At 51.6% G+C, this 13,879-nt stretch overlaps 1 protein-coding gene across 1 annotated transcript in view; it reads right to left on the bottom strand.

The window, feature by feature from the left end:
* LOC148138464 (thiosulfate:glutathione sulfurtransferase-like) overlaps positions 1-13,879 on the bottom strand; it is a 211,816-nt gene that overhangs the window by 184,431 nt on the left and 13,506 nt on the right. The window lies entirely within an intron of this gene.

The raw sequence follows: 13,879 nt of genomic DNA, 5'->3' as shown, positions 1-13,879 counted from the left end.
AGCAGAGAGAGAGAGAGAGATAGTGCAGACTGAGACAGAGACAGAGAGAAAGAGTGCAGAGCAGAGAGAGAGAGAGAGACAGTGCAGAGCAGAGAGAGAGAGAGAGAGAGAAACAGAGAGAGAGACAGCGCAGAGCAGAGAGAGAGAGAGAAAGTGCAGAGCAGAGAGAGAGAGAGAGAGAGAGAGACAGAGAGAGAGAGACAGCGCAGAGCAGAGAGAGAGAGACAGCGCAGAGCAGAGAGAGAGAGAGACAGCGCAGACTGAGACAGAGAGAGAGAGACAGTGCAGACTGAGACAGAGAGAGGGAGAGAGACAGTGCAGAGCAGAGAGAGAGAGAGCGAGGGAGCAGTGCAGAAAGAGAGAGAGATAGAGAGAGAGAGAGAGAGAGAGAGAGAGAGACAATGCAGATCCAGACAGAGAGAGACAGTACAGAGCAGAGAGAGAGACAGAGAGAGAGATAGTGCAGACCGAGACAGAGAGAGAGAGAGAGAGAGAGAGACAGTGCAGACTGAGACAGAGAGAGAGAGAGAGAGAGACAGTGCAGACTGAGACAGAGAGAGAGAGAGACAGTACAGAGCAGAGAGAGAGAGACAGAGAGAGAGAGATAGTGCAGACCGAGACAGAGAGAGAGAGAGAGAGAGAGAGAGACAGTGCAGACCGAGACAGAGAGAGAGAGAGACAGTACAGAGCAGAGAAAGAGACAGAGAGAGAGAGATAGTGCAGACCGAGACAGAGAGAGAGAGAGAGAGAGAGAGACAGTGCAGACCGAGACAGAGAGAGAGAGACAGTGCAGACCGAGACAGAGAGAGAGAGAGAGACAGTGCAGACCGAGACAGAGAGAGAGAGAGAGAGAGAGAGACAGTGCAGACCGAGACAGAGAGAGAGAGAGAGAGACAGTGCAGACCGAGACAGAGAGAGAGAGAAAGAGAGAGACAGTGCAGACCGAGACAGAGAGAGAGAGAGAGAGACAGTGCAGACCGAGACAGAGAGAGACAGAGTGCAAAGCAGAGAGAGAGAGAGAGAGAGAGATAGTGCAGACTGAGACAGAGCGAGAGAGAGAGAGAGACAGTGCAGACCGAGACAGAGAGAGAGAGAGAGAGACAGTGCAGACCGAGACAGAGAGAGAGAGAGAGAGAGAGAGTACAAAGCAGAGAGAGAGAGTACAAAGCAGAGAGAGAGAGTACAAAGCAGAGGGAGAGAGAGCAGTGCAGAAAGAGAGGGAGAGAGAGAGAGATAGAGAGACAGCGCAGGGTGAGAGTGAGAGAGAGCTAGGTAGAATGCAGACCTGAGAGAGAGAGACAGAGAGACAGTGCAGGACAGAGACAGAGATAGAGAGAGAAAAACAGTGCAGAGAGAGAGAGACAAAAAGAGAGAGACAGTGCAGAGCAGAGAGGGCGAGAGAGAGACAGAGACAGAGACAGTGCAGAGCAGAGAATGAGAGAGGGAGAGAGATAGAGAGACAGTGCAGAGCAGAGGGAGAGAGCAATAGAGAGAGAGAGAAAGAGAGGGAGTAAAGCAGAAAGAGAGAAGAGAGGCATTGCAGAGCAGAGGGAGAGAGAAGGAATGCAGAGCAGAAAGAGAGAGAGAGACAGAGACAGGGAAAGAGAAAGAGACAGTGCAGACCGAGACAGAGAGAGAGAGAGAGACAGAGCAGAGCAGAACGAGAGAAAGAGAGAGCGGTGCAGAGAGAGAGAGAGAGAGAGACAGTGCAGAAAGAGAGAGAGAGAGAGAGAGAGAGACAGAGACAGGGAAAGAGAAAGAGACAGTGCTGACCGAGACAGAGAGAGACAGAGAGAGAGAGAGAGAGAGACAGTGCAGACTGAGACAGAGAGAGAGAGACAGCGCAAAGCAGAAGGAGAGAGAGACAGAACAGAGCAGCGAGAGAGAGAGAGCAGTGCAGACCGATACAGAGAGAGAGAGAGAGAGAGTGCAGAGAAAGAGACAGAGGCAGAGACATAGAGAAAGAGTGCAGAGCAGAGAGAGAGACTGAGAGAGACAGAGAGAGAGAGAGAGAGACAATGCAGACTGAGACAGAGAGAGAAAGAGACGGTGCAGACCGAGACAGTGCAGACTGAGCCAGAGAGAGAGAGAGAGAGTGCAGACTGAGACAGAGAGAGAGACAGTGCAGACCGAGACAGAGACAGAGAGAAAGAGTGCAGAGCAGAGAGAGAGAGAGAGAGAGAGAGAGAAAGTGCAGACCGAGACAGAGAGAGAAAGAGAGACAGAGACAGTGCAGAGCAGAGAGAGAGAGTGCAAAGCAAAGGGAGAGAGAGAGACAAAGCAGAGCAGAGCGAGAGAGAGCAGTGCCGAAAGAGAGAGAGAGAGAGAGAGACAGTGCAGATCGAGACAGAGACAGATAGAGAGAGAGGGAGTGCAGAGCAGAGAGAGAGTAAGAATGCAGAGCAGAGAGAGAGACAGAGAGAGAGAAACAGAGAGAGAGAGAGACAGAGAAAGAAAAAGAGATAGTGCAGACCAAGACAGAGAGAGAGAGAGAGAGACAGTGCAGACTGAGACAGAGAGAGAGAGAGAGAGACAGTGCAGAGCAGAGCGAGAGAGAGAGAGAGAGGGAGCAGTGCAGAAAGAGAGAGAGATAGAGAGAGAGAGACAGTGCAGATCGAGACAGAGAGAGACAGTACAGAGCAGAGAGAGAGACAGAGAGAGAGATAGTGCAGACTGAGACAGAGAGAGAGAGAGAGAGAGAGAGACAGTGCAGACGGAGACAGAGAGAGAGAGAGAGAGAGACAGTGCAGACCGAGACAGAGGGAGAGAGAGACAGTACAGAGCAGAGAGAGAGACAGAGAGAGAGAGATAGTGCAGACTGAGACAGAGAGAGGGAGAGAGACAGTGCAGAGCAGAGCGAGAGAGAGCGAGGGAGCATTGCAGAAAGAGAGAGAGAGAGAGACAGTGCAGATCGAGACAGAGAGAGACAGTACAGAGCAGAGAGAGAGACAGAGAGAGAGAGTGCAGAGCAGAGAGAGAGAGAGAGAAAGTGCAGAGCAGAGAGAGAGAGAGAGACAGTGCAGACTGAGACAGAGACAGAGAGAAAGAGTGCAGAGCAGAGAGAGAGAGAGAGACAGTGCAGAGCAGAGAGAGAGAGAGAGAGAGAAACAGAGAGAGAGACAGCGCAGAGCAGAGAGAGAGAGAGAAAGTGCAGAGCAGAGAGAGAGAGAGAGAGAGAGAGACAGAGAGAGAGAGACAGCGCAGAGCAGAGAGAGAGAGACAGCGCAGAGCAGAGAGAGAGAGAGACAGCGCAGACTGAGACAGAGAGAGAGAGACAGTGCAGACTGAGACAGAGAGAGGGAGAGAGACAGTGCAGAGCAGAGAGAGAGAGAGCGAGGGAGCAGTGCAGAAAGAGAGAGAGATAGAGAGAGAGAGAGAGAGAGAGAGAGAGACAATGCAGATCCAGACAGAGAGAGACAGTACAGAGCAGAGAGAGAGACAGAGAGAGAGATAGTGCAGACCGAGACAGAGAGAGAGAGAGAGAGAGAGAGACAGTGCAGACTGAGACAGAGAGAGAGAGAGAGACAGTACAGAGCAGAGAGAGAGAGACAGAGAGAGAGAGATAGTGCAGACCGAGACAGAGAGAGAGAGAGAGAGAGAGAGAGACAGTGCAGACCGAGACAGAGAGAGAGAGAGACAGTACAGAGCAGAGAGAGAGACAGAGAGAGAGAGAGATAGTGCAGACCGAGACAGAGAGAGAGAGAGAGAGAGAGAGACAGTGCAGACCGAGACAGAGAGAGAGAGACAGCGCAGACCGAGACAGAGAGAGAGAGAGAGACAGTGCAGACCGAGACAGAGAGAGAGAGAGAGACAGTGCAGACCGAGACAGAGAGAGAGAGAGAGAGAGAGAGACAGTGCAGACCGAGACAGAGAGAGAGAGAGAGAGAGACAGTGCAGACCGAGACAGAGAGAGAGAGAAAGAGAGAGACAGTGCAGACCGAGACAGAGAGAGAGAGAGAGAGAGACAGTGCAGACCGAGACAGAGAGAGAGAGAGTGCAAAGCAGAGAGAGAGAGAGAGAGAGAGAGAGAGATAGTGCAGACTGAGACAGAGAGAGAGAGAGAGAGAGACAGTGCAGACCGAGACAGAGAGAGAGAGAGAGAGACAGTGCAGACCGAGACAGAGAGAGAGAGAGAGTACAAAGCAGAGAGAGAGAGAGAGAGAGAGAGAGTACAAAGCAGAGAGAGAGAGTACAAAGCAGAGAGAGAGAGTACAAAGCAGAGGGAGAGAGAGCAGTGCAGAAAGAGAGGGAGAGAGAGAGATAGAGAGACAGCGCAGGGTGAGAGTGAGAGAGAGCTAGGTAGAATGCAGACCTGAGAGAGAGAGACAGAGAGACAGTGCAGGACAGAGACAGAGATAGAGAGAGAAAAACAGTGCAGAGAGAGAGAGACAAAAAGAGAGAGACAGTGCAGAGCAGAGAGGGCGAGAGAGAGACAGAGACAGAGACAGTGCAGAGCAGAGAATGAGAGAGGGAGAGAGATAGAGAGACAGTGCAGAGCAGAGGGAGAGAGCAATAGAGAGAGAGAGAAAGAGAGGGAGTAAAGCAGAAAGAGAGAAGAGAGGCATTGCAGAGCAGAGGGAGAGAGAAGGAATGCAGAGCAGAAAGAGAGAGAGAGACAGAGACAGGGAAAGAGAAAGAGACAGTGCAGACCGAGACAGAGAGAGAGAGAGAGACAGAGCAGAGCAGAACGAGAGAAAGAGAGAGCGGTGCAGAGAGAGAGAGAGAGAGAGACAGTGCAGAAAGAGAGAGAGAGACAGAGAGACAGAGACAGGGAAAGAGAAAGAGACAGTGCTGACCGAGACAGAGAGAGACAGAGAGAGAGAGAGAGAGAGACAGTGCAGAGCAGAGGGAGAGAGCAATAGAGAGAGAGAGAAAGAGAGGGAGTAAAGCAGAAAGAGAGAAGAGAGGCATTGCAGAGCAGAGGGAGAGAGAAGGAATGCAGAGCAGAAAGAGAGAGAGAGACAGAGACAGGGAAAGAGAAAGAGACAGTGCAGACCGAGACAGAGAGAGAGAGAGAGACAGAGCAGAGCAGAACGAGAGAAAGAGAGAGCGGTGCAGAGAGAGAGAGAGAGAGACAGTGCAGAAAGAGAGAGAGAGAGAGAGAGAGACAGAGACAGGGAAAGAGAAAGAGACAGTGCTGACCGAGACAGAGAGAGACAGAGAGAGAGAGAGAGAGAGACAGTGCAGACTGAGACAGAGAGAGAGAGACAGCGCAAAGCAGAAGGAGAGAGAGACAGAACAGAGCAGCGAGAGAGAGAGAGCAGTGCAGACCGATACAGAGAGAGAGAGAGAGAGAGTGCAGAGAAAGAGACAGAGGCAGAGACATAGAGAAAGAGTGCAGAGCAGAGAGAGAGACTGAGAGAGACAGAGAGAGAGAGAGAGAGACAATGCAGACTGAGACAGAGAGAGAAAGAGACAGTGCAGACCGAGACAGTGCAGACTGAGACAGAGAGAGAGAGAGAGAGTGCAGACTGAGACAGAGAGAGAGACAGTGCAGACCGAGACAGAGACAGAGAGAAAGAGTGCAGAGCAGAGAGAGAGAGAGAGAAAGTGCAGACCGAGACAGAGAGAGAAAGAGAGACAGAGACAGTGCAGAGCAGAGAGAGAGAGTGCAAAGCAAAGGGAGAGAGAGAGACAAAGCAGAGCAGAGCGAGAGAGAGCAGTGCCGAAAGAGAGAGAGAGAGAGAGACAGTGCAGATCGAGACAGAGACAGATAGAGAGAGAGGGAGTGCAGAGCAGAGAGAGAGTAAGAATGCAGAGCAGAGAGAGAGACAGAGAGAGAGAAACAGAGAGAGAGAGAGACAGAGAAAGAAAAAGAGATAGTGCAGACCAAGACAGAGAGAGAGAGAGAGAGAGACAGTGCAGACTGAGACAGAGAGAGAGAGAGAGAGACAGTGCAGAGCAGAGCGAGAGAGAGAGAGAGAGGGAGCAGTGCAGAAAGAGAGAGAGATAGAGAGAGAGAGAGAGACAGTGCAGATCGAGACAGAGAGAGACAGTACAGAGCAGAGAGAGAGACAGAGAGAGAGATAGTGCAGACTGAGACAGAGAGAGAGAGAGAGAGAGAGAGAGAGACAGTGCAGACCGAGACAGAGAGAGAGAGAGAGAGAGAGACAGTGCAGACCGAGACAGAGAGAGAGAGAGACAGTACAGAGCAGAGAGAGAGACAGAGAGAGAGAGATAGTGCAGACCGAGACAGAGAGAGAGAGAGAGAGAGAGACAGTGCAGACCGAGACAGAGAGAGAGAGAGACAGTACAGAGCAGAGAGAGAGACAGAGAGAGAGAGATAGTGCAGACCGAGACAGAGAGAGAGAGAGAGAGAGACAGTGCAGACCGAGACAGAGAGAGAGAGACAGCGCAGACCGAGACAGAGAGAGAGAGAGAGAGACAGTGCAGACCGAGACAGAGAGAGAGTGAGAGACAGTGCAGACCGAGACAGAGAGAGAGACAGTGCAGACCGAGACAGAGAGAGACAGTGCAGACCGAGACAGAGAGAGAGAGTGCAAAGCAGAGAGAGAGAGAGAGAGAGAGAGAGAGAGATAGTGCAGACTGAGACAGAGAGAGAGAGAGACAGTGCAGACCGAGACAGAGAGAGAGAGAGAGAGAGAGACAGTGCAGACCGAGACAGAGAGAGAGAGAGAGACAGTGCAGACCGAGACAGAGAGAGAGAGAGAGTACAAAGCAGAGAGAGAGAGTACAAAGCAGAGAGAGAGAGTACAAAGCAGAGGGAGAGAGAGCAGTGCAGAAAGAGAGGGAGAGAGAGAGATAGAGAGACAGCGCAGGGTGAGAGTGAGAGAGAGCTAGGTAGAATGCAGACCTGAGAGAGAGAGACAGAGAGACAGTGCAGGACAGAGACAGAGATAGAGAGAGAAAAACAGTGCAGAGAGAGTGACAAAAAGAGAGAGACAGTGCAGAGCAGAGAGGGCGAGAGAGAGACAGAGACAGAGACAGTGCAGAGCAGAGAATGAGAGAGGGAGAGAGATAGAGAGACAGTGCAGAGCAGAGGGAGAGAGCAATAGAGAGAGAGAGAAAGAGAGGGAGTAAAGCAGAAAGAGAGAAGAGAGGCATTGCAGAGCAGAGGGAGAGAGAAGGAATGCAGAGCAGAAAGAGAGAGAGAGACAGAGACAGGGAAAGAGAAAGAGACAGTGCAGACCGAGACAGAGAGAGAGAGAGAGACAGAGCAGAGCAGAACGAGAGAAAGAGAGAGCGGTGCAGAGAGAGAGAGAGAGAGACAGTGCAGAAAGAGAGAGAGAGACAGAGAGACAGAGACAGGGAAAGAGAAAGAGACAGTGCTGACCGAGACAGAGAGAGACAGAGAGAGAGAGAGAGAGAGACAGTGCAGACTGAGACAGAGAGAGAGAGACAGCGCAAAGCAGAAGGAGAGAGAGACAGAACAGAGCAGCGAGAGAGAGAGCAGTGCAGACCGATACAGAGAGAGAGAGTGCAGAGAAAGAGACAGAGGCAGAGACATAGAGAAAGAGTGCAGAGCAGAGAGAGAGACTGAGAGAGACAGAGAGAGAGAGAGAGAGACAATGCAGACTGAGACAGAGAGAGAAAGAGACAGTGCAGACCGAGACAGTGCAGACCGAGACAGAGAGAGACAGTGCAAAGCAGAAGAAGAGAGAGACAGAACAGAGCACAGCGAGAGAGAGAGAGCAGTGCAGACCGATACAGAGAGAGAGAGAGAGTGCAGAGAAAGAGACAGAGGCAGAGACATAGAGAAAGAGTGCAGAGCAGAGAGAGAGACTGAGAGAGACAGAGAGAGAGAGAGAGAGGCAATGCAGACTGAGACAGAGTGAGAAAGAGACAGTGCAGACCGAGACAGTGCAGACTGAGCCAGAGAGAGAGAGAGAGAGTGCAGACTGAGACAGAGAGAGAGAGAGAGAGAGACAGTGCTGACCGAGACAGAGAGAGACAGAGAGAGAGAGAGAGAGAGACAGTGCAGACTGAGACAGAGAGAGAGAGACAGCGCAAAGCAGAAGGAGAGAGAGACAGAACAGAGCAGCGAGAGAGAGAGAGCAGTGCAGACCGATACAGAGAGAGAGAGAGTGCAGAGAAAGAGACAGAGGCAGAGACATAGAGAAAGAGTGCAGAGCAGAGAGAGAGACTGAGAGAGACAGAGAGAGAGAGAGAGAGACAATGCAGACTGAGACAGAGAGAGAAAGAGACAGTGCAGACCGAGACAGTGCAGACTGAGACAGAGAGAGAGAGAGAGTGCAGACTGAGACAGAGAGAGAGAGAGAGACAGTGCAGACCGAGACAGAGACAGAGAGAAAGAGTGCAGAGCAGAGAGAGAGAGAGAGAGAGAGAGAGAAAGTGCAGACCGAGACAGCGAGAGAAAGAGAGACAGAGACAGTGCAGAGCAGAGAGAGAGAGAGTGCAAAGCAAAGGGAGAGAGAGAGACAAAGCAGAGCAGAGCGAGAGAGAGCAGTGCCGAAAGAGAGAGAGAGAGAGAGACAGTGCAGATCGAGACAGAGACAGATAGAGAGAGAGGGAGTGCAGAGCAGAGAGAGAGTAAGAATGCAGAGCAGAGAGAGAGACAGAGAGAGAGAAACAGAGAGAGAGAGAGACAGAGAAAGAAAAAGAGATAGTGCAGACCAAGACAGAGAGAGAGAGAGAGAGAGACAGTGCAGACTGAGACAGAGAGAGAGAGAGAGAGACAGTGCAGAGCAGAGCGAGAGAGAGAGAGAGGGAGCAGTGCAGAAAGAGAGAGAGATAGAGAGAGACAGAGACAGTGCAGATCGAGACAGAGAGAGACAGTACAGAGCAGAGAGAGAGACAGAGAGAGAGATAGTGCAGACTGAGACAGAGAGAGAGAGAGAGAGAGAGAGACAGTGCAGACCGAGACAGACAGAGAGAGAGAGAGAGAGACAGTGCAGACCGAGACAGAGGGAGAGAGAGACAGTACAGAGCAGAGAGAGAGACAGAGAGAGAGAGATAGTGCAGACCGAGACAGAGAGAGAGAGAGAGAGAGAGAGACAGTGCAGACCGAGACAGAGAGAGAGAGAGACAGTACAGAGCAGAGAGAGAGACAGAGAGAGAGAGATAGTGCAGACCGAGACAGAGAGAGAGAGAGAGAGAGACAGTGCAGACCGAGACAGAGAGAGAGAGACAGCGCAGACCGAGACAGAGAGAGAGAGAGAGAGAGAGACAGTGCAGACCGAGACAGAGAGAGAGTGAGAGACAGTGCAGACCGAGACAGAGAGAGAGACAGTGCAGACCGAGACAGAGAGAGACAGTGCAGACCGAGACAGAGAGAGAGAGAGTGCAAAGCAGAGAGAGAGAGAGAGAGAGAGAGAGAGATAGTGCAGACTGAGACAGAGAGAGAGAGAGACAGTGCAGACCGAGACAGAGAGAGAGAGAGAGAGAGACAGTGCAGACCGAGACAGAGAGAGAGAGAGACAGTGCAGACCGAGACAGAGAGAGAGAGAGAGAGTACAAAGCAGAGGGAGAGAGAGCAGTGCAGAAAGAGAGGGAGAGAGAGAGATAGAGAGACAGCGCAGGGTGAGAGTGAGAGAGAGCTAGGTAGAATGCAGACCTGAGAGAGAGACAGAGAGACAGTGCAGGACAGAGACAGAGATAGAGAGAGAAAAACAGTGCAGAGAGAGAGAGACAAAAAGAGAGAGACAGTGCAGAGCAGAGAGGGCGAGAGAGCGACAGAGACAGAGACAGTGCAGAGCAGAGAATGAGAGAGGGAGAGAGATAGAGAGACAGTGCAGAGCAGAGGGAGAGAGCAATAGAGAGAGAGAGAAAGAGAGGGAGTAAAGCAGAAAGAGAGAAGAGAGGCATTGCAGAGCAGAGGGAGAGAGAAGGAATGCAGAGCAGAAAGAGAGAGAGAGACAGAGACAGGGAAAGAGAAAGAGACAGTGCAGACCGAGACAGAGAGAGAGAGAGAGACAGAGCAGAGCAGAACGAGAGAAAGAGAGAGCGGTGCAGAGAGAGAGAGAGAGAGAGACAGTGCAGAAAGAGAGAGAGAGACAGAGAGACAGAGACAGGGAAAGAGAAAGAGACAGTGCTGACCGAGACAGAGAGAGACAGAGAGAGAGAGAGAGAGAGACAGTGCAGACTGAGACAGAGAGAGAGAGACAGCGCAAAGCAGAAGGAGAGAGACAGCGCAGAGCAGAGTGAGAGAGAGACAGCGCAGACTGAGACAGAGAGAGAGAGACAGTGCAGACTGAGACAGAGAGAGGGAGAGAGACAGTGCAGAGCAGAGAGAGAGAGACAGCGCAGAGCAGAGAGAGAGAGAGACAGTGCAGACTGAGACAGAGAGAGGGAGAGAGACAGTGCAGAGCAGAGCGAGAGAGAGCGAGGGAGCATTGCAGAAAGAGAGAGAGAGAGAGACAGTGCAGATCGAGACAGAGAGAGACAGTACAGAGCAGAGAGAGAGACAGAGAGAGAGAGTGCAGAGCAGAGAGAGAGAGAGAGAAAGTGCAGAGCAGAGAGAGAGTGAGAGATAGTGCAGACTGAGACAGAGACAGAGAGAAAGAGTGCAGAGCAGAGAGAGAGAGAGAGACAGTGCAGAGCAGAGAGAGAGAGAGAGAGAGAAACAGAGAGAGAGACAGCGCAGAGCAGAGAGAGAGAGAGAAAGTGCAGAGCAGAGAGAGAGAGAGAGAGAGAGAGACAGAGAGAGAGAGACAGCGCAGAGCAGAGAGAGAGAGACAGCGCAGAGCAGAGAGAGAGAGAGACAGCGCAGACTGAGACAGAGAGAGAGAGACAGTGCAGACTGAGACAGAGAGAGGGAGAGAGACAGTGCAGAGCAGAGAGAGAGAGAGCGAGGGAGCAGTGCAGAAAGAGAGAGAGATAGAGAGAGAGAGAGAGAGAGAGAGAGAGACAATGCAGATCCAGACAGAGAGAGACAGTACAGAGCAGAGAGAGAGACAGAGAGAGAGATAGTGCAGACCGAGACAGAGAGAGAGAGAGAGAGAGAGACAGTGCAGACTGAGACAGAGAGAGAGAGAGACAGTACAGAGCAGAGAGAGAGAGACAGAGAGAGAGAGATAGTGCAGACCGAGACAGAGAGAGAGAGAGAGAGAGAGAGAGACAGTGCAGACCGAGACAGAGAGAGAGAGAGACAGTACAGAGCAGAGAGAGAGACAGAGAGAGAGAGATAGTGCAGACCGAGACAGAGAGAGAGAGAGAGAGAGAGAGACAGTGCAGACCGAGACAGAGAGAGAGAGACAGCGCAGACCGAGACAGAGAGAGAGAGAGAGACAGTGCAGATCGAGACAGAGAGAGAGAGAGAGAGACAGTGCAGACCGAGACAGAGAGAGAGAGAGAGAGAGAGAGACAGTGCAGACCGAGACAGAGAGAGAGAGAGAGAGACAGTGCAGACCGAGACAGAGAGAGAGAGAAAGAGAGAGACAGTGCAGACCGAGACAGAGAGAGAGAGAGAGAGACAGTGCAGACCGAGACAGAGAGAGAGAGAGTGCAAAGCAGAGAGAGAGAGAGAGAGAGAGAGATAGTGCAGACTGAGACAGAGAGAGAGAGAGAGAGAGACAGTGCAGACCGAGACAGAGAGAGAGAGAGAGAGACAGTGCAGACCGAGACAGAGAGAGAGAGAGAGTACAAAGCAGAGAGAGAGAGAGAGAGAGAGAGAGAGATAGTGCAGACTGAGACAGAGAGAGAGAGAGAGAGTACAAAGCAGAGAGAGAGAGTACAAAGCAGAGAGAGAGAGTACAAAGCAGAGGGAGAGAGAGCAGTGCAGAAAGAGAGGGAGAGAGAGAGAGATAGAGAGACAGCGCAGGGTGAGAGTGAGAGAGAGCTAGGTAGAATGCAGACCTGAGAGAGAGAGACAGAGAGACAGTGCAGGACAGAGACAGAGATAGAGAGAGAAAAACAGTGCAGAGAGAGAGAGACAAAAAGAGAGAGACAGTGCAGAGCAGAGAGGGCGAGAGAGAGACAGAGACAGAGACAGTGCAGAGCAGAGAATGAGAGAGGGAGAGAGATAGAGAGACAGTGCAGAGCAGAGGGAGAGAGCAATAGAGAGAGAGAGAAAGAGAGGGAGTAAAGCAGAAAGAGAGAAGAGAGGCATTGCAGAGCAGAGGGAGAGAGAAGGAATGCAGAGCAGAAAGAGAGAGAGAGACAGAGACAGGGAAAGAGAAAGAGACAGTGCAGACCGAGACAGAGAGAGAGAGAGAGACAGAGCAGAGCAGAACGAGAGAAAGAGAGAGCGGTGCAGAGAGAGAGAGAGAGAGACAGTGCAGAAAGAGAGAGAGAGACAGAGAGACAGAGACAGGGAAAGAGAAAGAGACAGTGCTGACCGAGACAGAGAGAGACAGAGAGAGAGAGAGAGAGAGACAGTGCAGACTGAGACAGAGAGAGAGAGACAGCGCAAAGCAGAAGGAGAGAGAGACAGAACAGAGCAGCGAGAGAGAGAGAGCAGTGCAGACCGATACAGAGAGAGAGAGAGAGAGAGTGCAGAGAAAGAGACAGAGGCAGAGACATAGAGAAAGAGTGCAGAGCAGAGAGAGAGACTGAGAGAGACAGAGAGAGAGAGAGAGAGACAATGCAGACTGAGACAGAGAGAGAAAGAGACAGTGCAGACCGAGACAGTGCAGACTGAGCCAGAGAGAGAGAGAGAGAGTGCAGACTGAGACAGAGAGAGAGACAGTGCAGACCGAGACAGAGACAGAGAGAAAGAGTGCAGAGCAGAGAGAGAGAGAGAGAGAGAGAGAGAAAGTGCAGACCGAGACAGAGAGAGAAAGAGAGACAGAGACAGTGCAGAGCAGAGAGAGAGAGTGCAAAGCAAAGGGAGAGAGAGAGACAAAGCAGAGCAGAGCGAGAGAGAGCAGTGCCGAAAGAGAGAGAGAGAGAGAGACAGTGCAGATCGAGACAGAGACAGATAGAGAGAGAGGGAGTGCAGAGCAGAGAGAGAGTAAGAATGCAGAGCAGAGAGAGAGACAGAGAGAGAGAAACAGAGAGAGAGAGAGACAGAGAAAGAAAAAGAGATAGTGCAGACCAAGACAGAGAGAGAGAGAGAGAGACAGTGCAGACTGAGACAGAGAGAGAGAGAGAGAGACAGTGCAGAGCAGAGCGAGAGAGAGAGAGAGAGGGAGCAGTGCAGAAAGAGAGAGAGATAGAGAGAGAGAGACAGTGCAGATCGAGACAGAGAGAGACAGTACAGAGCAGAGAGAGAGACAGAGAGAGAGATAGTGCAGACTGAGACAGAGAGAGAGAGAGAGAGAGAGAGAGACAGTGCAGACGGAGACAGAGAGAGAGAGAGAGAGAGAGACAGTGCAGACCGAGACAGAGGGAGAGAGAGACAGTACAGAGCAGAGAGAGAGACAGAGAGAGAGAGATAGTGCAGACTGAGACAGAGAGAGGGAGAGAGACAGTGCAGAGCAGAGCGAGAGAGAGCGAGGGAGCATTGCAGAAAGAGAGAGAGAGAGAGACAGTGCAGATCGAGACAGAGAGAGACAGTACAGAGCAGAGAGAGAGACAGAGAGAGAGAGTGCAGAGCAGAGAGAGAGAGAGAGAAAGTGCAGAGCAGAGAGAGAGAGAGAGACAGTGCAGACTGAGACAGAGACAGAGAGAAAGAGTGCAGAGCAGAGAGAGAGAGAGACAGTGCAGAGCAGAGAGAGAGAGAGAGAGAGAAACAGAGAGAGAGACAGCGCAGAGCAGAGAGAGAGAGAGAAAGTGCAGAGCAGAGAGAGAGAGAGAGACAGAGAGAGAGAGACAGCGCAGAGCAGAGAGAGAGAGACAGCGCAGAGCAGAGAGAGAGAGAGACAGCGCAGACTGAGACAGAGAGAGAGAGACAGTGCAGACTGAGACAGAGAGAGGGAGAGAGACAGTGCAGAGCAGAGAGAGAGAGAGCGAGGGAGCAGTGCAGAAAGAGAGAGAGATAGAGAGAGAGAGAGAGAGAGAGAGAGAGACAATGCAGATC

The sequence above is a fragment of the Chiloscyllium plagiosum genome, unplaced genomic scaffold, assembly GCF_037043375.1.
Source record: "Chiloscyllium plagiosum isolate Xiang-an unplaced genomic scaffold, Cpla_swu_hap1 HiC_scaffold_40, whole genome shotgun sequence".
Taxonomy (NCBI): domain Eukaryota; kingdom Metazoa; phylum Chordata; class Chondrichthyes; order Orectolobiformes; family Hemiscylliidae; genus Chiloscyllium; species Chiloscyllium plagiosum.
The sequence above is the reverse complement of the archived record's forward strand: the minus strand, read 5'-3'. Positions and strand labels throughout refer to the sequence as shown.